The sequence below is a fragment of the Acartia tonsa genome, chromosome 4, assembly GCF_053477335.1.
Source record: "Acartia tonsa isolate MP-2025a chromosome 4, ASM5347733v1, whole genome shotgun sequence".
Lineage (NCBI taxonomy): Eukaryota > Metazoa > Arthropoda > Copepoda > Calanoida > Acartiidae > Acartia > Acartia tonsa.
The window spans coordinates 14,712,611-14,735,813 of NC_137263.1; the positions used below are offsets into that span (position 1 = coordinate 14,712,611).

Consider the following 23,203-nt stretch of genomic DNA (forward strand, 5'->3'; position numbering starts at 1 on the left):
TGTAGCTTCACATAGGTCCTGGAAAGGGTTTAGGGTGAGGGTACGACCACCCCTAGAAAAAAATGACCCCACCAAAAAAGTTTTTTTTATTTTCTCTTTATATCAGTTAAATTGAAAGTGGCTTGGTCCAGTGGCGTGCGAAGCACTTTGTCTAGGGGGGGGGCATTTTGAAGGTTTTGTAAAATTTTGCCCCCCCCCCTAAATCAAAGTGCCCCGGGGGGGCACTTTGCTTTAGGGGGGGGCATTTTGATTATATATACTAATTTTAAATAAGGGCGTTTTAAGGGGTGGGATTATTTGATTATGGGCCTCCTAGTCCTTATCCCTTCTTCCCCATCCCTTCCCCCATCCCTATTTCCCATTTATACCCCCCATCTCTTCCCCCCCCATCTCTTCTCCCCCATCCCTTTTCCCCACCCTGCAATGACCGAAGGGAAGAAAGCTAGAAAGCATCTTCGAAAAAAAGTACAGAAGATAATTTAACCTTCCCCCCCCCACCCACCACAAAATATTTTTTATGGGTTGAAGGGGATGTTATAAAATCTCAGCAGGAAGGATGAATAACCCCATTAAAAAAAAATTTTGGGGGGGGAGATAAAAACACTCATTTTGGAAATAATTTACCAAAAATTAACCCAATATGTAAAACTGATTTTAAATATTTCTTTATTGTATGACAACAAGGATGACAACATCTTTAAGTAGCAAAGCACAAAAAATCATTAATAAGAATACAGCCAAGTAGATTTAAAGAGCATCTGTTGAAATAAATATTTATTTTAGGTAGAAAAAGTCACAAATCCTTTTTCCTGTATGTTGTGTGATGACAGTCAAAGTTAATTACATATTTTATTTTTTTAAATATTATAATCCACAAAAAAATTTATCGTACCATAAAAATCAAAGATATAAAGAACTATGTAAAAAATAAAAAAAATACTTGTCCTTTCATCTACAGATATAAAAATCTCTTAGAAATATGGAAAACTTTGGGTTATAGTCTCTTTTGTGGCAACGCCTCTTAAGGGGCATTTCGTCGTATTTTCATAGTAGCTTTTAATAGGTTATACTAGGTTAAGTTAGGTCAGGTGATTTCCCCGCAGGGTTAGGCAATTGGCCCCGCAGGAGCTATAAATAGGTGAAAAGCTAATGTGAAAATACAAAGAAATGCACCTTAAGAGGCAATGTCACAAAAGGGACTATACCAGAAATTTAAAAGATACAAAAATAGCCAAAAACGTCCTGAAAAGCAGTCCAACCTCAATGAATTTTAATAGTTAATTATACTCCATAATGATGGGAATGTTAACATTAAGTTTTAGCCTTCTATCTTTAATTGCAGTTGAAAAAATCACATTTCCCCCTTAGCATTACGTACTGACAGCCATAGTGAATTATAGAGAAGCTAAAAAGTTATATCAACATATCCTACCCTCTTTAAATGGCACTTTAAAACTCTGTTAATTTTTGATTAAGTGGTGTTTCCAAGGAAGCGCACCTAAAAATATTTACTCCCCCTTTGAACTAAAATCAATTAAAGACAACAAGAGTGGCGTATTTTATCAAGTTTGGAATATAGAGTGTAGTTAGTATTAAGGGTTTTTAATGAAAATTGCCATAAAAAAAACCTTGTTATTCATTTAGACAGACATAGTGTGTTGAGAAAAAGGCTCAGATAAATATCAACGCTGTTTCTTTTTTATATAAAATAACTTTTTGATTAAATATTTGTTGTTTACACATGTTTTATAGAAATAAAAACAAAATTATACAATGTGATAAAAAGCAGAAACCATTTGGAAGGGCGCGAAGCGCAAATTTTTTTTCTTTAAATATGCAGGAGGGAGGGGTTTTGGGGCTATTTATTACACTAGTCCCCAATATTTTATATAAAATTTTCTTATTCGTTGGCTCAACAACTTTGGGGACTTTAATGGAATTTTGATTGGTTGGTTAATTAAGTCGAGTTTCCATACATTTCATCCACTATTTGTAATCTATATAAGGGGTAATTTTGTGTATCATCATTGGGGATGTACAAAATTTCTTTTGTAAAAAATTTATATTATACAAAATAAAATACTTCCTATTACCTGGTTTATGTTCAGTGAAAAAAGATTATAATCAATTTCTACCCTGATTAAAAAATTTGGTAAGGTTAAATGAATAGTAACTGTCTGTATGGCGCGAAGCGCCAAATTTTTTTTTTTTGAGTATTTCTTGATCTTTTTTTGGGAAACTGGGATAGTTTTGCTTTTTGTAGGGTAGGGGGCAAAAAGGGGCATTTTTGTTGACCAGGGGGGGGCAAAATGGGGCATTTTTCAACATTTAGGGGGGGGGGCAGGGGGGGCGGTGGCTAGGGGGGGGCAGGGGGGGGGCATTTTGGTCGCTAGGGGGGGGCGATTGCCCCAAATGCCCCCTTCGGTTCGCACGCCACTGGCTTGGTCCAATTCCCTTTCCCTCCCCCCCCTTTCAAGGGACCCTTGAAGCCTTTACGGGCGTAACCGCTTGTTGAAATATGAGAATAATATATCAATGTACTTGCAAATGGGAAACATCTACTATCAATATTTAAATTGATTAAATTACGCCTAATTGTAATTGAAGAATTGTGACAAATATCCCTACCCCGCCACCCCTCCCAATTGTTTTTCAGTTTTGTGTCCCAATCATATATTTTGCTTATTATCAGGGAGGGTTTCTCTTGCTGGTCGACAATAAGTGGATTATTCTGCACTTTTAGGTGATTCAAGATGCCGTTCTGTCGCTTCCGCGAAAGTGCTATGCATGCAGTGTGTTTCATATTTACAAAAAAACATAAGCATTTAAGATTTAGTGATTGAGTTAAATGAATGGATATCAGAATATACGTGGATATTATGACAGGAGAAAAATTATCATCAATTTAAGTTGGAAACATGGACATCACTTACTGGTCAGTCTTTCAGGAGGAGGGGAGGGGAGGGGATGAGGAAAAAGGGGATATTTATCTTAACCAGCTTCAAGCTTCACTTTATTAGAGTACATCATAATCTGGTGTAAGATCCAAGTAATGATAAATCCATTGTTAAATGATGATTGTAAAGTAAGAGAAAAGAACAATGTAGTCAAATAATTGATAATTTGAAACAAAACATTTTTTGGGGGAAGGTATGAGACACCTATGAAGATGAATAGAATGAGAAAATACCTTTATATATAATGCATACACACACAGATTAAAAGATGTGAATGTAATTAAAGATACTGAATAGATTAACATATAATATCTTATTTTTACATTTATTTTTTCTAAGAAAAATATAATCAGTAAACTTCGGAAGTGATAAGACGTGTCTCACCCTAGCTTAGAGACAGGTTATGTATTAATCCTTCCGGCCGGATTTATAGTGTAGGGTGCTCTATAAATTTTGTTATATATTTTTTTGGAAAAAAAATAAACATGGCTAGTGAAAGAGATATTGCTGACACATCTAATATGGCTAGTGAAAAAGATACTGCTGACATATCTAACAAGGCTAGTGAAAAAGATATTGCTGACATAACAAAGATTCTAAAGGACAATAACATGAGCATTGAAACTTTAAAAGAGCTAGTATCAGTGATATCAGTCAAACAGAAGGATGCTAACTTTAGGTCAACTACCATAAGTGACCTTCAGTTGGAGAGTAATAACCATCAGCAGTACTTGCGGAATTGGTCCATAAGGCTCCATGGTGTTTCTGTGCCTGCTGACCTACTGCATGAAGCTGGAGAAGACTTTGCTTGCATGTTCACAGCTTACAACAAAGTTATTTATCCTGTTCTGGCCACGTTGGTTGTACATCCTGATAGCTGGAAGCCTGGCCTTCTAACTAAAGTACCAAAATGCTCATCTCTATTAAGCAATGGTCACTTTGTTGGTAAACAAGTTGAAGGTAAACCTAGGACAATAATCATCCGGTTTACCTCCAGATACCTTAGAAACCTCTTCCTCAAACACAAATTTGAAAACATGCCTAAGCCATCAGCATCTGAAATTACAAAAGGCATTCGGTTTTATGCTGCCTACCCAGACCTAACTCACAGAAACCATGCCTATGTGATGGGTTTGAAGGAGGACCAAAGAGTTAAGGCTGCCTGGGCATTTGATGGTCACATAAAGTTTACACTAAAGGCTGACAAAGCCTTTACTGGTGCTGCGGCTAATCCTGTCAAGCCTGAAGTTTACAGAGTTAAGGATATTAGAGTTCCACCCTCTATCTGTGTTGACCAGGCTGCAGCAAATAAAACTGAATTTTCTCCCAGAAGAAGCAGGAAAGATTATGATAGGCGTTATACTAGATCCTATGTAGCAGAGAAGCATAATGGAGAACCAACCAAAAAAGCTGACGAAAACCATGGTGGAGGGCGTGGAGGCCAACCTGGAGGCCCCAGTGGACAATCTGCTGGACGTGGTAGACACTCAGGAGGCCGTGGAGGTCAATCTGGAGGACGTGGCAGACAATCTGGAGGTCGTGGATGTCAGTCTGTTGGACATAGTAGAGCCCCAAATGGCCGTGGTGGAGCTTCTGGAGTGAGAGCAGATACAAGAGCCCGCAGTCCAGCACCATCAAGAAGCCCCCATGAGAGATGGCAGGCAGCCCCAATTAATTCCAATTCTAAATCATCTCAGGATAAATTTAAAGGTGAATCTAATTTTGGAAAAGTACCTACTGACCAGGATATTTTAATCAACAAATTCAACGCTGCAAATTTGAATGAACAATGCTAAAACTTATATAAAATATTATTTAGCTTTTTTTTCTGTATTGCTATTCTTATTCTAACTATGAGTTTGTTTCTTCAACAATTTACCTTTAAATTTTCATAATCATACAGATGTTAGCAGGGTTTTTTTTTTACATTTCTTAAATTTCTTACTGTGTTTGGTTTTCATTTTCTTTTTTATTAGAAATCCTCAAAGCCCTTTTTATTTTTTTTTTAATTTAATGATTATTTAAGGCACCCTAATATATCTATAAATCCCTTTTAACTTGACCACAATTTTCACCTGTGCTCATTCACACCCATTGGATCAATTTCTCCTTTCTGCACAGATTATCATCCCCCTTCCCCTTTATTCTGCCGCCATAATTTTATATCTCCGTGTTCACATGAATCTTTTAAACCAACTCCTCCCCTTTCCCTTTTATTCCGCCGGCCCCATTTCATATCTTTGTTTTCCCATGGTTAATTTAAAGCAACTCCTCCCCTTTTTTTTGTGTGTATGTGAGAAATATTATCTTATTGGATATTATGTTTAAATGGAGGAATTAATTCATCAAAATGGAGTTAATGCATTACAAAATCGAAATTGGCATAGGCTTCTTTTCTCAGAAAACTCTGACTTTGATGTAGATTTAGATATATACAAAGACATTGATATTGATTCTTCATATTATTGCCCAGAAAGTTTTAGCCAAAAATTTAAAAATTCTAAAAATATCTCACTTCTAAGTATAAATATACAATCTCTAAACTCTAAATTTTCTAGTTTATCCGATTTAATTGCATTCTGGAAAAGTAAAGGGGTTGTATTTGACATAATTTGTTTGCAAGAGACTTTCTCCATAATTATGCCATCCATGTATGAACTTAATGACTACCATACAGTTTTATACAAAACAAGGAAAACTTTTGTAGGTGGCGGGATTGGCTTTTATATTAACAAATCCTTAAAATTTTCTATATTAAATGAATATTCTATCTTTCATGAAAAAATAATTGAATGTTTATTCATTGAAATTGAACTTGGCAATAGAAAAAAACTTCTTGTAGGTAATTTCTATCGTAGCCCAAGTAAAGGAGTAAATAATATAACAGCTTCTATGCAAACTGAAATGTTTCTTGAGCATTTTCAGGGTATTTTAGACTCTATTTCTCAACGCAAATGTAAAGCAATCATTTGTGGGGATTTTAATCTTGATCTTCTTTCCTTTAATTCTCATAATCACACTGCTGAGTTTATTGATATGTTGTTTTCAGCTGGCTTTTTGCAACTTATTTCTAACCCAACAAGAGTATCCAGCCATAATAATCTTAATTCAGCAACCTTAATTGATCACATTTGGACTAATGATGTTAAAGACCAAATGGTGGCTGGAATAATCACCACCTATTTAAGTGATCATTTCTCAACTTTTCACATTATTAAAACAAACAAATATCAGCCAACCCCAAAAGTAATTTCAAGTCGAGATTTCTCTGAAAATAATATTGCAAATTTCAAAGAAAAATTAACTAACTTACCTTTTACTGAAGTCTATAACCATAATAACCCTACAGATAGCTATGAAACTTTTCAGAAAATATTTAAGGAAGCATTTGATCAGAACTTTCCATTGAAAGAAATTCGTTTTAATAAAAACTATCACATGATAGAACCCTGGATGACCAGGGGGATTCTTAGGTCTAGGGCTAGAAAATTTCAGTTACAGTCTCAGCTTTCAAAAAATCCGTCGGAAGTGAATAAAGAATTGTATAGAAAATATAAAAATGCTTACAACAAAGTTTTAAAAACAGCAAAAAAAGTATATTACAGCAATCTTCTTTTAGCTAACCAGGGAAACCTTAAAAAAAATTGGCAGATTATAAAACAAGTCGCTGGGCTTAAGTCAAAAAAAAATTTCTCAACTGAAAAACTTGTAATAGATGGTACTGATATTATTGGTGAAAACAACATGGGTCAAGCATTTAATAAGCACTTTTCAAATATTGCACATAATATTAGGCAAACTATCAATCCTACTGACAGGCCACCTGATAGTTATCTTGAAGAATCTGAATTTTTATTTAACATTCCACGTATTACACCAGCTAACATTATTGAAATTGTCAATAATTTTGAAAGTAAAAAGTCTGTTGATTATTTTGGAGTATCCTCCTTCTTGTTAAAACAAATTATTACACCAATTCTAGATCCATTGTGTTTTATTTTCAATCAATCTTTAGAATCTGGAAATGTACCAGATCAATTTAAAATGGCAAAAATAACTGCTGTATTTAAAAATGGCGGTGATATTTTTAATTTAAATGACTATAGGCCAATTTCACTTCTTTTAATCTTTTCTAAAATATTAGAAAAATACATTGCTAACCACTTGCAAGATTATTTGTCTGAAAATAATTTGATTAATGAACTTCAGTTTGGCTTTCAAGCTAAAAATTCTACATTTCATCCTATGATACACTTACTAAATCATGTGAGTAAAGCTATGAATAAAAAAGAATACACAATTGGCATCTTTTGTGACATTAGAAAAGCATTTGATTGCGTGCCTAAACAGACACTTTTAATGAAACTTCGTAAATTTGGTATTCATGGTAATATGCTTAGTTGGTTTGAGTCCTATCTTTCCAATCGAACTCAATTTGTAAGGCTTGGGCTATTTGACTCTGAACCATTAGAAGTAGATAGTGGTGTGCCTCAAGGTAGCATTTTAGGACCAATCTTGTTCTTGATATTTTTTAATGATCTTCCAAAGTCAACATTACTTAAACTTCTCCTTTTTTGTGATGACACAACAATCTTAGCCTCGGGAAAAAACCTTAATGATCTTATTTCGTTTGTTAACACTGAACTTCAAAATATTTCTCAATGGTTCAGAGCCAATCAGATGTGTTTACATCCCAACAAAACCAAATTTACAATATTTTCCCCATCCCCATCCCTTATACCTTGGAATGAAATTAACCTTTACTTTGATGAAAATGATCCCAATACACTGAATCCAAATCCATTACTTAAACATAAAATTGACTTTGTAAACCATGAAAGTGAAATCCCTGCAATCAAGTTTTTGGGCATTTACCTAGATCCAGCCCTAAATTTTAAGTTTCATATAAAAGAATTAAACAAAAAACTATCTAAATCTCTCTTTTGCTTAAGGAAATGTCAAAGCCTTTTAACAGAAAGTGCTATGAAATCTTTGTATTTTTCTATTTTTCACTGCCATTTGGTTTATGGAATTCAAATATATACTTGTGCATCGCCTTCAATTCTTAATGCCATCAAAATAAAGCAAAAAATGGCTGTAAGATGTATAAAACAAGCAACATATTATAGTCACTCTGGTCCGATCTTTAAAAATCTTCAAATTCTACCTTTTGACTCTTTGTGTATCTTTTTTAAACTTAAGCTTATGTATGAATACAAAAACGATCTGTTGCCTAGGTCTTTTAACAACATGTGGCCTCGTAGGGGTGATTTAATTGCCAATTATAATCTTAGAAATGATGATAATCTAACTATACCTGCTTCTCGCATTTCTCTAGTTGAAAGACTACCTTACTGTTCCTTACCAACTCTATGGAATAATTTTAATGATATTGACAACATAAGAAATAGTTTGACTAAAAAGCAATTTATAAGCAAGCTTAAAAAGTGCCTACTAAATAGAATTGTAACCACATGTAATAGAATTTTATGCCGCTCATGTCTTTTGAGAAATTTAAATTAAGTAATAGCTTTAACTCCATACTTCATCTATTATCAATTTTATTTTTAAAAAATATTTTAATATCTAATGTTCTAGTCCTCTCACATACACCCTTCCTCACTCCCTTATTTTCACATTGGAATGAAATATAATCCTTTTAGTTAATTTCTGTTGTTGTTTCATATTCCTATTTTATTTTCTTTAAACTTGTATATCATCTATTGCAAAGGCTATCCAATATTACCTCTCACGAGATTGTTTAGTCCTTTGACACTGTACATAATTTTTATTTGATCTGTCCTTAATATTTTATTCATATTCAATTTTTTTTTGTTTGTATATCAATATTTAATACCTGTATTATAACACTGTTATTATTTTTACTTGTTATGTGTGTCATAAAATAAATATCTAATCTAATCTAATCTAATTAAGTTTTTTCATTTATATTTATTTTTGATGACTGAAAGATGAAAAGTATTTGATTTTACGTACATTTATCAATACATTTAAAAATACTTCATTTTTTTTTAAAGCGAAGCTTTTCTATAATTAAGGTCGGTCTGTCTGTCCGGAATGGATAGCTTTTTTTGTTAATTTAGGCATGTTAGAATTGTCCTACCGATTTCAAACTTTAAATGTTGATTCCTTATGTACGATTTAGAAAGCGTAGCAACTCTATAATCATTATAACTATAATGTCCGTACGTCCATTTTAAACATAACGAGTTTTAACTTTTAACAACTTAAGTTTTTATAAGATATAATTATCCGATTAATCTGATTTTTGGAATGCTGATTCCTAGGACTACAAAGTACAATGTTATAAGCGAAGCATCTATATAGGCAAGTCCTAAAAATGTAAGTATGTCCTTAAACATTATCCTGTATTATATTTATTCAGTTTTTGTGTTACTTTCGTTTGTCCTACCGTTTCAGGGCGTCGCTTTTATGGATATTGTCATCCTTGTTTCATCTTTCTTTATATTATCCCAAAATTTTCGTCATTTATCTTGCATTAACCCTTTTTTTGGATCTGAACTCAAATCCATGCGGTAGTCTTATTGATTACCAAACTTAGCAAAGCTTAACCTAACCTATTAAAAAAATATTAAATGAATTCAGTCCATCCTCTTTGTATAAAAAATGAAAATGTTTAAAAATAATATTTTCATAAATTGAAATAGTTTACCTTTTTGTGTAGAGAGACTGAAAATAAATTTACAATTTTCTGGGAAAGGTTCTGGGAATAAAACTTGTAAGCTCTCTAAACCTAAAGTAAAGTTTGCATAATGAATTTCAACAATATCCTCCCTCCCAAGGGACCATCCCAGCCGTCCGCTCAGTGTCTGCTTGTGTGTCTGCTTGAGGACGTGTGTGTGTGAGTCTGCTTATGTGCGTGTGTGTGTGTCTGCGCGTTTGGGGAGAATTTATACTTGTTTGTTTGTTTGTTTGTTTTTATACTTTTAAGTTTTATACTTTATCATACATGGACAAAGTAGTACCTTTTATTTCTTAACTTTTTTTCCCAGTATGGCCTCGAAACCGATTAATATCCGCTAGATTAGAAGCGGTTCTAAGCCATACCTAAAAATACTGTATAGCATCGTATTACACACAATTTCATACGAATTTTTGAAGAAGAAAAAATCATAAAATTAATACTGATGTTATTTCGGGGCTTCGGCCCCTCTGGGCCAACAAAATTAGTTTTAATCTTATAATTTTTCATTTTAATATCAGCAGAAAGCTGTCCATAATATGATGCGATAAATAAATATTCCTTCATTTTTCAGAAGTTCAGATTGTATTTTGTTTTTAGAAATAATACAGGGAAAATGTAGAACATTGTTCTTTTAATGTATAAGTTAAATGTAATGCCAAAAATATCTCAAATACGAGAAAATTATACTATTAATTTTATAATTTTTTGGGATATGGATTTTTTATGGGGAAATTTTACTTGGGGGAATGGAGGGTAACCTCCCCCCAAAAAATCATAAACATTTGATTGACCCATTAGAAGCTTCATAGTAAAGGAGAACCTTATCGGTCAAGCAGTTATCGAGATCTTAAGCTGCACACACACATAGATAGACATCGTGTTACTTTTATCTAAAGATTAAATGAGACAGTAGAACGAATGACCAGATCTTAGTTATAATTACGGAAATTAATATAAGGTATCAAACTCACACTTATCTGAAAATAAATTTGTAATATTTGCTAGAACTCGACTGCAGTTAATTTTTTTTTCTGGTCACGCGCGCCGTAACTTAATCAAATCAAGATTTTTAAAAATTATTTTTAAATTTTAGCTGTAAATCTAAGGTTATAATTAAGGAAATTAATAAAAGCTATCAAACTCACACTTATTTGAAAGTAAATATGTAATATTTCCTAGAACTCGACTGCAGATAAAGTTTTTTTGCTGGTCACGCTGTAACTTAATTAAATCAAGATTTTAAAAAATTATTTTTAAATTTTAGCTGTAAATCTAAGGTTGTTGATAAGCTATGACAATTTTACAAACATGCAAAAATTTCATATAAAATTCCATGTTGAGGACTGATAAACCCGCTCTATGATTTTGTAAATAGATTTAAAGTAGGGAAAAGTGTTTATGTGTGTGTTTGTGTGTGTGTGTGTGTGTGTGTGTGTGGGGGGGGGGGTCATATTCGTGTTTTTTTACTGAAGTCTTTTAAAATCATTTATTAAAGATTTTAAGAATCCACTTTGGAATTATTTTAAAGTAGAAATTTAATGTAGAACTTAAAATAAATTTGTTCTAGCTTGTCTGGAAACCATAAAAGACTAATTTAGGACTTAATTTTTTTTTTCAATCATAAATAATCACAAATATCTTGATTACACAAAGGAATGAGGTGTGGTGTATACTGTATCAGTGTATACCCAATATAATATTTTCCTATATCATAACTAAAGTCATCCATGGCTAGACAGACAGACAGACGGACGAACAGGCAAATACATTTGAAATACAAATTTATTATACTTAAAACTTTGTATATTTAGAGGAAATATTGTGGAACAGACATGCAGCCTTAGAAAAACAAGACCCAGACCCAAAACGGTCATAAATGCGTAGACATTTATACTTTTTTAGGGGTTATGGTCGGAAATATTTTTCTAAGGGCGATTTCTCTTGGGAGGGTGGTGGTACCCTCCTCCAAAATAGTAATAAACCTTTCTGGGACCTATGAAAAACTACCCTGAAAAGGAGAACCATGTTTGTTCAGCGGTTAGCAAGATCTTTCGGTACAGACAGACGACCATCCTTGACATATCTTAAGATTGATCAAAGGCGGTCATTGATATTATAATGACTGGATAATATAATATTAATAGTGCCTATAAAAAATGACGTCATACAATACAAATGACCAATGATAGGCCAATACACAGATTAAATTTCCAATGGCAGACTAGTATACATTTTAATTGACCAATGGTAACTAAAGGCACTATATAAATCTTCATTTTGTAAGCATAAAAACGAGGATGGCAATAAAATGTAAAATCTGACCTGCTAATTCATCTACCCCATCAAGAAAAATGAAAACAGAAAATTGCTTGCATATGTCTTGTAATAAATCCTGTAGTAAAAAAAAATACTTTTTTAAAATTTCAGCATTATATAATGGTATGAAAAAGTAAAATAAGAGGACGTTGGGGGGAAAACAAGGCTCGGCAGTCATAACTGGTAAACTTATTTATTTTCTATTTATTTTTAATAAAAAAATTCTAATAATTCTGAAATCTAATTCTGTAAGTCACTTTTTAAATTCTACTTAAATCAAAATTTTTTTTTGAAAACTTTGCCTAGCCTTGAAAATCAGGGATCTGAAGTCAATGGACGATAAATTTTTGAGCATCCCCAATGATGATAAACAAAATTACCTATTCTATAGGTTACAATTAGTGGTTAAACTTAAATTTTAACCAGCCAATCAAAATTCTGAAAATCTCCCAAAAATTGTTGAGTTATGGATTAAGAAAACGTTAGAATAAAACTTTGGGGTTTAGTTTAATAAACAGCCCATTGTCCCCTCCCTCCCCACCTGAAAATAGTTTTAAAAAGTTGTTACCTTAAATGTTGAAGCAATGGGAATGAGATCTGTTGGAATGTCTGGTATGGCCACAGATAAATTAAAACAAATCTAAAGAAGAAGATAACAAAAACAGGTGACAAGATCTTTAACCTGAAAGTGGGCCACCCTATTTACCCCCTCTCACAGGTAAAGTTTTGGATAATTTTGTTTTAATATTTATCGTTCCCCTACTATTTATGTCGCAAACATGTCATAGCAGTAGTTGGAACAATTTCTAATATATGACGCGGTGTTAGGCCAAGATTCGAACCCTACACCTTCTCGAAAACAAACGGATGCGCTACGCGTTTTGCCAATAAATTAGTAATAATGAAAACTAAAATGTAAACAAGCAAACCTGTTCTATTAAAGATCTAATAAGAGGTATGGGAGCTGAACTTTCTGGGGTTGAACCACAGAATCTCACCATTTTTACTACGTTCTCATCTTCTCCTAATAAGAAAAATGTCATAGAAATGCGTTGAAAATCCTAAATTATAAACATTAGGTTGTTAGAATTATTTCCACAGTAAAGGTAAACCATTCTATTAACACATTAGTTGGGTATGTCAATCTTTTTAGAATTGATTTTTTTATTCGCATCTTGTCTCCTCTTGAATACATAGTCAAAGGCTTTGCAAAGGTCAAACTGATGTTTCATATAAATAACATAAATGAATTTAGAATATGTGGTTATTTTTGTCGTTAATTTAGATTGCTAATATAGTCCTCAGTTATTGGTTTATTCATCCCTCCTTGTTCAGGGGAGGGTAAGGGTTAGTGCCATAAAGGGGGGCGGGGTCGTATTGGGAGAAACATTTTGTCATGGTATGCGAGAATCTCCCACAATATCCACGTGTTCTATATCCATTTTTAGTTTTTATAATTATTTCTTATCCTGAGTTTTTCAATAATTTATCTCACTGGAACCATAAATTTGATTAATTGTTGTGTAGTTTAAAAGCTTGGGATTAAGATGATATTTACCATGAATTGATGAGTAAAGTTTGGAGATGAATGCGGTTTTACCAGCCCCGGCACATCCAACCACAAGAAAGGGTTCTCTTCTCTCCATATCCTTATAGTAACAAGAATGATAATAAACATAGAAATACGAAGCTCAACAAATTAGAAGGAAAATCAGCAGTGCTATCTATAATACAAAGTAGCTTGATGTCTGTCCGTCTGTAGCTTAAGATCTCAGTAACCGCTGAACCGATTGGGCTCTACTCTTCAGGGAATATGCTATTTTCCTGGTGGGTGGGACACCCCCAACCCCCGCAAAAACTAAAAAAAAACACCCCCCCTAAAAAAAATTAATTACATTTTTTGTAAAATCTAAGTAACCGCTGAACCGATTGGGCTCTACTCTTCAGGGAATATACCTACTGGTCCTCTGGTGGTTTTAAGCTATTTTCTTTGGGGGTGAGACACCCTAATCACCCCAAAAATAGAAAATCCCGACTTCCAAAATTTTTTTATTTCTCTTTTATTTGTGTAAACAAAAACCAGTAATTGGGGTGGGGGAACCCCACTGCTCCATGGGGCGAAGCCCCCATGAATCCCCCTCCCCAAAAAAAATTTTTATATTTTTTTACAAATTTTAATTTTTGTGTATGCGAACAACCTGGGTTTAATTTTTACGAATTGAAATTTTTGTGTATACGGCAAACAACCTGGGTTTAATCTTTACGAAATGAAATTTTTGTGCATACTGCGCACAACCTGGGTTTAATTTTACCACAGATTAATTAAACAAAGAATAACTTTTTTGAATATTTCTATTTAGGAGGCTAGTATAATTATAAAGTGTGAATGCAATTTTTATTTTAAAAGAAATTTGTATGTAAGAATTTCGTTCAATAGAATATATATAAAAAAGCTTGTTAAATAGTGCTTAGTGACCTAGGAATCACCATTTTAAAAATCATGTAAACTATATCAAGTAAAAGTTTGATGACAAATTATCTAAAATTATCTTATTATGGAGCCTATCATTTCTGAATTGTACATACATGTTTTAGGAATCATCATGCAAAGTTTTAAGTCTACGAGATGATTTTAACATGAATAAATAAAAGATCAGAGTTACAGATGCAATTGTAAAAAATGTTTCGCTCATTATAACCATGGATTAGGGTATGAGCATATGATATTTAAATATTTATTTGTAATTGGTTCCGTAGACATAACTAAACCAGTTTTTAAAAACCGTTTTCTTAGGCTATAATATAGTAATGATTTCATTAAATGTTATTCATTAATAACTTAATTTAATAGTAGATATTTATCGCATCTAATTATAGACAGCTTTCCATGGATATTAAGATGAAAATAATAATATTAAAACTGGTATTCTTTTTTAAAAAATATTTGTGGAAAATTGTCTACAGTATGACCGAGAACCTGTTATAATCCAGCGGATATTAATCGGTTTCGAAGCCTGACTGGAAAGTAATTTAATCAAATCTATTATTAGATTCAAAAGCTGATTAACTCTTTTATAGAGGAATTTCGTTTGAATTAATTTAGACGTAAAAAACTGTTGAAAATAAATAAAGAAAAATTCCAAGAAAGATAATGTTAAAATTTTTTGGGGTTTTGTAAGTTTATTATTGTTAAACAAAATTATCTAAATATTTAATGTGGCTTTCATTTCATAAAACTTTTATGTAAACCCAGAGTAAAAAGTTTACATAAATATATATTTCTGCCCCCTCAGTTTTTTCAGCAAAACAAGGATGACAAAATCCATAAAAGACGTAACAAAATTTAATTTTTGGAAAAACTGCTTAAATACAGATTAATTTTTAAAGACATACTTACATTTTTAGGACTTGATTATAGAGATGCTCCGCGTGTATTGTACTTTGTTGTCCTAGGAATCAGTATGCCAAAAATCAGATCAATCGAATGATTTTTTCACAAAAAAAATTGCTGTTAAAGTTAAAATGAACATGTTTCAAATGGACCTACGGACATTCTGGTAACGATTTATAGAGTTGCTAAGCTTTCTAAATCCTACTAACTACTATACTAATCACCATGCAAAATTTGGAATCGATAGAACAATTCTAACATGCTTAAATTAACGAAAAGAGCTAACCGTTACGGACTGACGGACGAACGGACGGAATGACCCTAATCATAGAAAAGCTTTGCTTAAAAAATACTTCTTGTTATACTATATTTGTGATTTTATGTTGGTTTGAAACCTACAAATTACAATGTAATTATAAATGCCTGTATCATTACAAGAAGAGATAGGCTGAATATAATCGTAGCGATGATTTTTATAATTAACAAGCTGTTTTGCCCATTGTATTTAGGGGATTTGAACACAAAGAAATGCAGGGGGGAGGGTATATGGCAGGGGTAGGTAGAAAAATACTACAATCATCCCTATCCTTTAATCCAAAAATAAAACAGTTTAAAACCATCCATGGAATTATAAGTGAAAATCTTTATTTCCAATCGAAAAAACCAGGTATCAAAATAATTTTATGTTGTTGTAGAATTTTCTGTAGCTGTCTATAAACTAAACTTAAAAATCTTTAATAATTCAATAAATTATACAGCCTTCAATAAATGTTAAAAGAAAATCGTAGCTGTCTTTAGAGACCTAGCAAAATAGAGATAGATGTCACCATTTTGACGTGCCTATTGTCGTCCAAAATGCCCTATACCCCATCTCTTTTCTAAGGAGTTTCTTTCCCACTTCCCTTTCTCATTCCCTATACTATCACTTAAATAGAACACGTAAGCCTAACGTGGTGACATCTCTCCCCATTTTGCTAGGTCTCTATAGACAGCTACGATTTTCTTTTAACATTTATTAAAGGATGTATAATTTATTGAATTGAATTATTAAAGATTTTTAAGTTTAGTTTAAATGCTACATCAAAAATTGGTATTTTCAGCTTTTTGTAACGGCCAACTCAGGTTGTAAAAGTACCATACTATGCATAAAATTATGTAAATATGTGTAATAATATTTTTTTTGTATGCTTTTGTTGAAATACATAAGTATCTATCTATCTGTCTATCTATTACCTGCAAATACTGCATAACAACTTGTATCTCATCTTCCCTGCCCAGGAAACCATTCGCCGAGGCTATAGCCGTGTGCAGATGTGACAATATCTCCAGCAGAGCTCTGTCCTCGGACCTCAGGATCTCCTTCCGCATGGCCCTGTCTATGAGCTTCAGCACACTCTTGTAAAAGTGGTTTACAAACTCTGTGAGGTATTCAGCGTGAGTGTCGGCCCCGAGACCATCCTTACCTATCCACTCAACCTCGAAACGTCTGGTAATTAAACTCATTTAATGTTTAAAAGGTAAATATAAAAATCAAGCTATTTTAGCAAAGATCTTTTTAAATTATAAATTACTGAAATTAAAGTACTATTGCAAAACACATGGACAAAGTGAATTGTTGAGTAGATGATAAATGGTCTGTTAAATCCTCATAATAAAATTCAGCACACTATCTCCAATAGCAGCCGAGATAAATACATTTCTTATAGGGAACATTGATGTCCTCCAGAGCATTACAGACAGACTGACGGACCAAGTTACAGAGAAGAGTAGATGATTATTAGAAAAGAGAAACTTCAAAAAATCCAGTAGTCTATCTTAATTAGCAGTCGAGTAATTCACATTTAGCCTATAGCGTTGCGTACGGACTAACAAAAAAAGTGAATTAAAGAGTAGATTTGCCGCTAAAATATATTCCTACTTTATTATCGCTCCACTCTTTTCCATAACTCGTCTCACTTCTATGTCCCTAAAAAAAGAAATATACATTATCACAGGGAGGGTGGGTATATAGGACAGTAAATTACACTGGTACCCAAGGTTTTTTAACCGCGTTATTTTATTCTGTAGCGTATAAACTTTGGGTAGTTTTGATTCTAAATCAATAGTGACCAACCTTTTCAACCAATAATTTGAATATACGGAAAGGGTAGATTCCCTGACATTATCATTAAACGTGTTTCTTAGCTCCTGTAGAAAACGAGCCTTTCAATTGACATACAATGATTCTTTATTTCTATTTACTTTATATATTCCAATTACAGCATGCCATTATAAAACGAGTTCACTAAACAGTAAACAATAACATTTAAGGTTGAACATGAAAAGTTTAGGGGCAAAATAGTTTTTTTTCTATGGTTGAATATTTCTCTTAAATTAAAATAGTGTGCAATTTACTTTTTTTATAAACAAATAATTTTAGCTGCAAATGCACATTTTTTTATTCAAGGCTTTAACAAAAATGTTTTCATTAGAATCAAACAAGTATGAAATATCCATGAATTCAAAGAAAAAGACACAAAAGCACAAAATACCCAATAAAACATATAAAGATATACGAGTAGCTTTTTATGGAGAGGGACATTGTTCTGTAATTTATACAGGTACAAATAGTTCTATGAAATAAAGTTTTTTTATTCGTAGACTGAGAAACTTTGGCTATTTTTATGGAATCTTGAATTTTTGTCTCAAAACCTAGCGTTGTCCAAACACTTCAAACAATAAATTTAATTTACGATCTAAATATATTTTCTTTACATCACATATTTCTACCTTGATGTTGACATGTCTTAATTTACGGACGGACGTACTGACAGACGGACGTACAGACAAACTGTAAATGTAGAAAAGTTAAATTGATACTAATGCTGTGTGGTGCCGGGCAAATAATGTAATCTGTATGAAAATGTGTTTCCACTAATTGTTTGCAAAATATTGACCCACATTTTAGCTGCAGCCCTAATTCCAGCTAATAAAGTTAAACAATAGAGATACGATTCAGGAATCTAAGGGGCAGATAAATTAATGTACATCCCCAATGATGATACACAAAATTACCCCTTCTGTAGATTGCAATTAGTGGTTGAAACGTATGGACACTCAATTTAATAAACCAACCAATCAAAATTCATTAAAAGTCTCCAAAGTTCTTAAGCCCACGAATAAGAAAAAGTTATTAATTTTGGGGACTTGTGTAATAAACAGCTTATTGCCCCCTCCCTCTTTCTGCATTTTTCTACTACAAAAGAAGACTGTAATGTCTAATCTAATTTCCAGTAGTGTGAGTCTATTTTCATAAATCTATTGCTCTACTCTTCATCAATTAGTTTTTCCTGTTGGATTTGCATTCAATCATTCTTGTATTGCATTAACACCATGAATTAAAAGAGATTGAGGGACAGGTAGACGTTTCTACACTGCACTGTATGGCCTGCACATTTGTTTTGTTTGTGTAGCCAAACTATAGGTTAAGATTTATCTCTGGTTTTCATTGAATTTTATCCAGTATTTTATCCAGTATATGGCTTTGAAACAGATTAATATTTTCGCTGGATTAGAACCGGTTCTTATGTATAGCATAGTATCAAAACAAGTTTCCACGAATATTAAAATGTGCATTTTTATATCAACGGATAGCTGTCTATTATACTCGAGTATTGAATTTTTCTTTTAATTTGAACTTTTTAACTGATGATATTTTTTTCCTGGATGGTCTTTCTGCTCTTATTTTTAAATAAATTGATTATAAGGGGGGCTAGTGCGGTTAGTTTTTCGTTCTTTTGTTTATTAATGCTGGCTAGGTTAATTATATTGGGTTCGGATAGCCCAGCCGGGTTATTTCCCACATGAAATTAGGAATTAGGGAAAAACACTTTCTCCTTCATTTATTAATTATTCACAAAAATTAGCAAGGGGGTTTGGGTTCAGTCATCAATGCCCGACAGGCTCTTTGTGGAAAAGCACCAACGACATGTCATCGAAAATTGAACACATTAGGAATTCTATGCTGCTTTGATCTATGGTCCCTACAGATTGAACACAAGATTGAAATTAAGCTAAAGGAAGAGAGCAACAGAGGCGTTAGGGGGGGGGGGGCTAATATGCAACAATTTTCATTCACCACAGAAAAAATGCATCGAATTTGCATTTTTTGTATATTATTATTATTGGATCACATTTTCTGTGCAGCTATTCAAAAATTGCAGCCAACTGAACATTATGTAGAATAAAATACATAAAACTTATTGTAAATAATATATAATATATATAATTAAAATTTTATAGGGTTTTTAAAATCTATTTTTTTAGATTCTTAATTTAAGAAGGATGACAAAATCATTTCGATATTTATAGGTAACTCTTTAATTCAACAACTAAGTTTAGTTATTCCGAACACTTCTAATTTTGAAGCAAATTAATCATAAGTATTCAAACATTTTTATCCAAGGAATAAGATAACGTTATTATAAAACATTGGGTACCAGTGTAATTTACAGTCTAATATCCCCCCCTAGATAATATAGAAATTGATATATTATTACTTGGATAATGCACCAGTAAAGTGATGCTAGCAGCTGGCTAAAATAATGATACCCTACAAACAACCCCTTTTCTCCATCCCCTCCCCTCCTACTGGATGAAAGATCTGACCATTAAATGATGACCATTGTAGCAACCTAAATTGACGACAAATTTTTTCCTGTCAATATATCCACGTAAAGCATATCCATTAATATAGAATATTGACATTTATGAGGAAGGACCCTGTTTAGTGTTTATGGAAAGTAAACAAAGTTAAGTTACATTTGCATAAGTCCACAGACACCAGTCAGGATTACTAATTCAATATGGTGTACTTGAAAGGAAAACAAGTAAATATTTCTAACCCATGAGTGGAACCTTTCTATTTTTTCTAACTTTCTATAAAACGAGTTTACCGAAACTCTTAATCAACCTAACCTAAAATATGAATAATAAAAGGTATTCTAAGCCCCTTAACTTTTTGGGAATAATCTCTTTCTGTATCTGCACTTTTATTTTTAGTGGCTAAAGCTACTAAAAGATGCTTGGCAAAATGGCTAGAAATGAGGATGGCTAAGAGAGGTTGAGGTTTAAGGTGGTTAAGGAGGACAGATTTGGAATTAAGTGGCTATGATTCCTGGGTGAGTAAAAAAGATTCTTTCGCGAATTAATGTCTAAGGAGGAGAAATAATCATGTTTAACGCTCTATTTTATCACTATTTCAATTATTTCAAATTCGTTACTGGTCACAGAACTACCCTTATGTTAACGTGCTCTATTTTATCATAATTAATTCAAATTCCCTTATTTTTACAGAACTACCCTTGCGTTAAACGCTCTATTTTATCATAATTATTTCAAATTTCTTACTGGTCACAGAACTACCCTTGTGTATAAACAATTAAACTGAATGCATCCCTTTACAAACTAACTCTACATAATGGATATATTATTACTTGGATCTTACACCAGATTTTCATGATTTCTAATAAAGTTAAATACGCAGCGGGCTAAAATAACGATTCATCCATCCTCTTTACCCCATCATCTCACCTCATGGAGGAACGAACTGGCCTGTAAACCATGTTAGTAACGTAAATTGACGACAATTCCCTCTGTCATAATATCCACGTATATTTTACATCCATTCTCAACATATGTACATCTTTCTACATAGTATATTACCTATACCTGGAAACTGTATTCAAAATTTGGAAAAGAACAACAAATTGATCTTTAAAACCATGAGGTACCGCCTTTTAAAGATGGAAACTTTAGTTGTCCACCAGTGATAAAAAGTAAATAAACTTAATGTTTAATAGTAAATCTATTCCATAACTCTGCTGTCCCTATTTAGTATCACCCTTTTGATTCAAATTTGTCCAAATCCAAGTTCTTTCCTTCATTTTCAAATGTTTGTTTTAGGAAGGTGTGGCTACATAATACAATGTATAGTTAACAAAAGGCTACAGGGATAGGAAAATTTCTGAATGATAAAAACCAAATAATATTTAATTGATATATGTAGTATCTTGAAAACGCAGACTTTTTACTATTTTAGCCAATTACATATTACAAATAAGTATTCAAAAAAGGTTTCAGATACCTTCTCCGTTAAAAAGTATCATGCCAAAGTTTATATCTAGGTCTAGCAGTAACAAACATTCTTAAATTGATAATTTAGATCAAATTAATTCCACTTCGTTATATCTTTGATGAAACGAACATCAAGAAACAGTTCAGTATCATGTAGTGTGCCCATATCCAGATACAACATCAGGGTATTCCTATACCCATATCCAGATACATCATGGGATCCCTGTAACCCTGTAGTGTACCCATATATAGATACATCATCATGGTATCCCTGTATCCCTGTAATGTACCCATATCCAGATACATCATGGTATCCCTGTATTCCTGTAGTGTACCCATATACAGATACATCAAGGGATCCCTGTATCCCTGTAATGTACCTATATCCAGATACATCATCAGGGTATCCCTGTAATGTACCCATATACAGATACATCATCAGGGTATCCCTGTATCCCTGTAATGTACCCATATCCAGATACATCATCAGGGCATCCCTGCATCCCTATGTTCACCTGTTTATGGACCAACCGTCCCAATTAAGGCTAATCCTGCCCAATAAATGCACACAAAACCAAAACTTTACTAATAGAGGTAATCTAGAGACACACTCTTTAAATTTGCCAATAAGAAAACATTGGAAGAACAATCTGGTCATACTATTGGTTAGAAAGTGAACAGAATTTAGTTAGAAAAGGTAGTATTTTTTTCATTTTATTTACATAATAATCATTTCAGGATAAAGCTTTGGCTAGGTTAAATGAAAACGTATAGTGTGAAGCATATGGCAAAAACATGCATCATAAGTCAGCTATTCACAGCTAAATTTATGAAGACAGAGCTAGCTTTCGGTATATTATAACCTCGAAAAAATTCGTCGCTAGAATCATTAGAAAGAATCGTGTATATTTATAACAAACATAAATAGAGGTGTTTGTCGAATTTCCTTTTTAAGTTTGACAAATTTTTGGGTCAGATATAATATAGAAATAATATATATATTATTTCTACAACTTTACCTTAAATTAGATAGAAGGGTGCATGCCTCACTGTCCAACATATTGTTACTCTCTAAAATATTTTACAGTATGGCTTTCAAACCGAATTTTTCCGCTGGATTAGAACCGGTTATCAACCATACTGAGAAATCATGTATAGCATCGTATTACAGATAATTTTTCACGAATATTAAAATAAGAATCATAAAATTAATACCAGTTTTGTTTGTCTGGGCTAACAAGACTGGTTTTAATCCTATAATTTTTCATTTTAATATCCGCGGAAAAGCTGTCTAAAATACGGAGCGATGAATAAATATTACCATATAAATATGTTCAAAAAATGTAATTGAAAATGTTTTATATAAATTATTTCCATGATAGCACAATATGAAAAAATATGAAATTTTTACGCTTATAGATTGTTGAAATTTAGTTCATGAATTTTAGGTCAATTGAGAAATAAAAAATTACTTTAATAAATAAAAGATAAAGAAAAAGCTAGAAGTAAGAAAGGAAAATTTACACATATGAAATTAACTGAATTTTAGAGCAGCTTAGTAGAAAAAAGATAAAAAAATATCTCACCCAAGTCGATGAAATTAGATGCTCTGGTTGGATACTGGAGGTTGATGTTTTTTATTGATCTGTTGTATACAATTACTTTATCCTTCACATTTCCTGCCTGAAATTAAGAGAA

The 23,203-nt window shown here is 32.6% G+C and overlaps 1 long non-coding RNA gene across 1 annotated transcript; it reads right to left on the minus strand.

Annotated features, from left to right (window-relative positions):
* Positions 1-12,568: 12,568 nt before the first annotated feature.
* On the minus strand, positions 12,569-13,638 carry LOC145318240 (uncharacterized). The gene is made up of 3 exons (XR_013879265.1): positions 13,559-13,638; positions 12,930-13,024; positions 12,569-12,640 (listed from the first exon to the last, which is right to left on the minus strand). It is a non-coding gene; the product is annotated as an uncharacterized LOC145318240 (long non-coding RNA).
* Between the last annotated feature and the right edge of the window lie 9,565 nt (positions 13,639-23,203).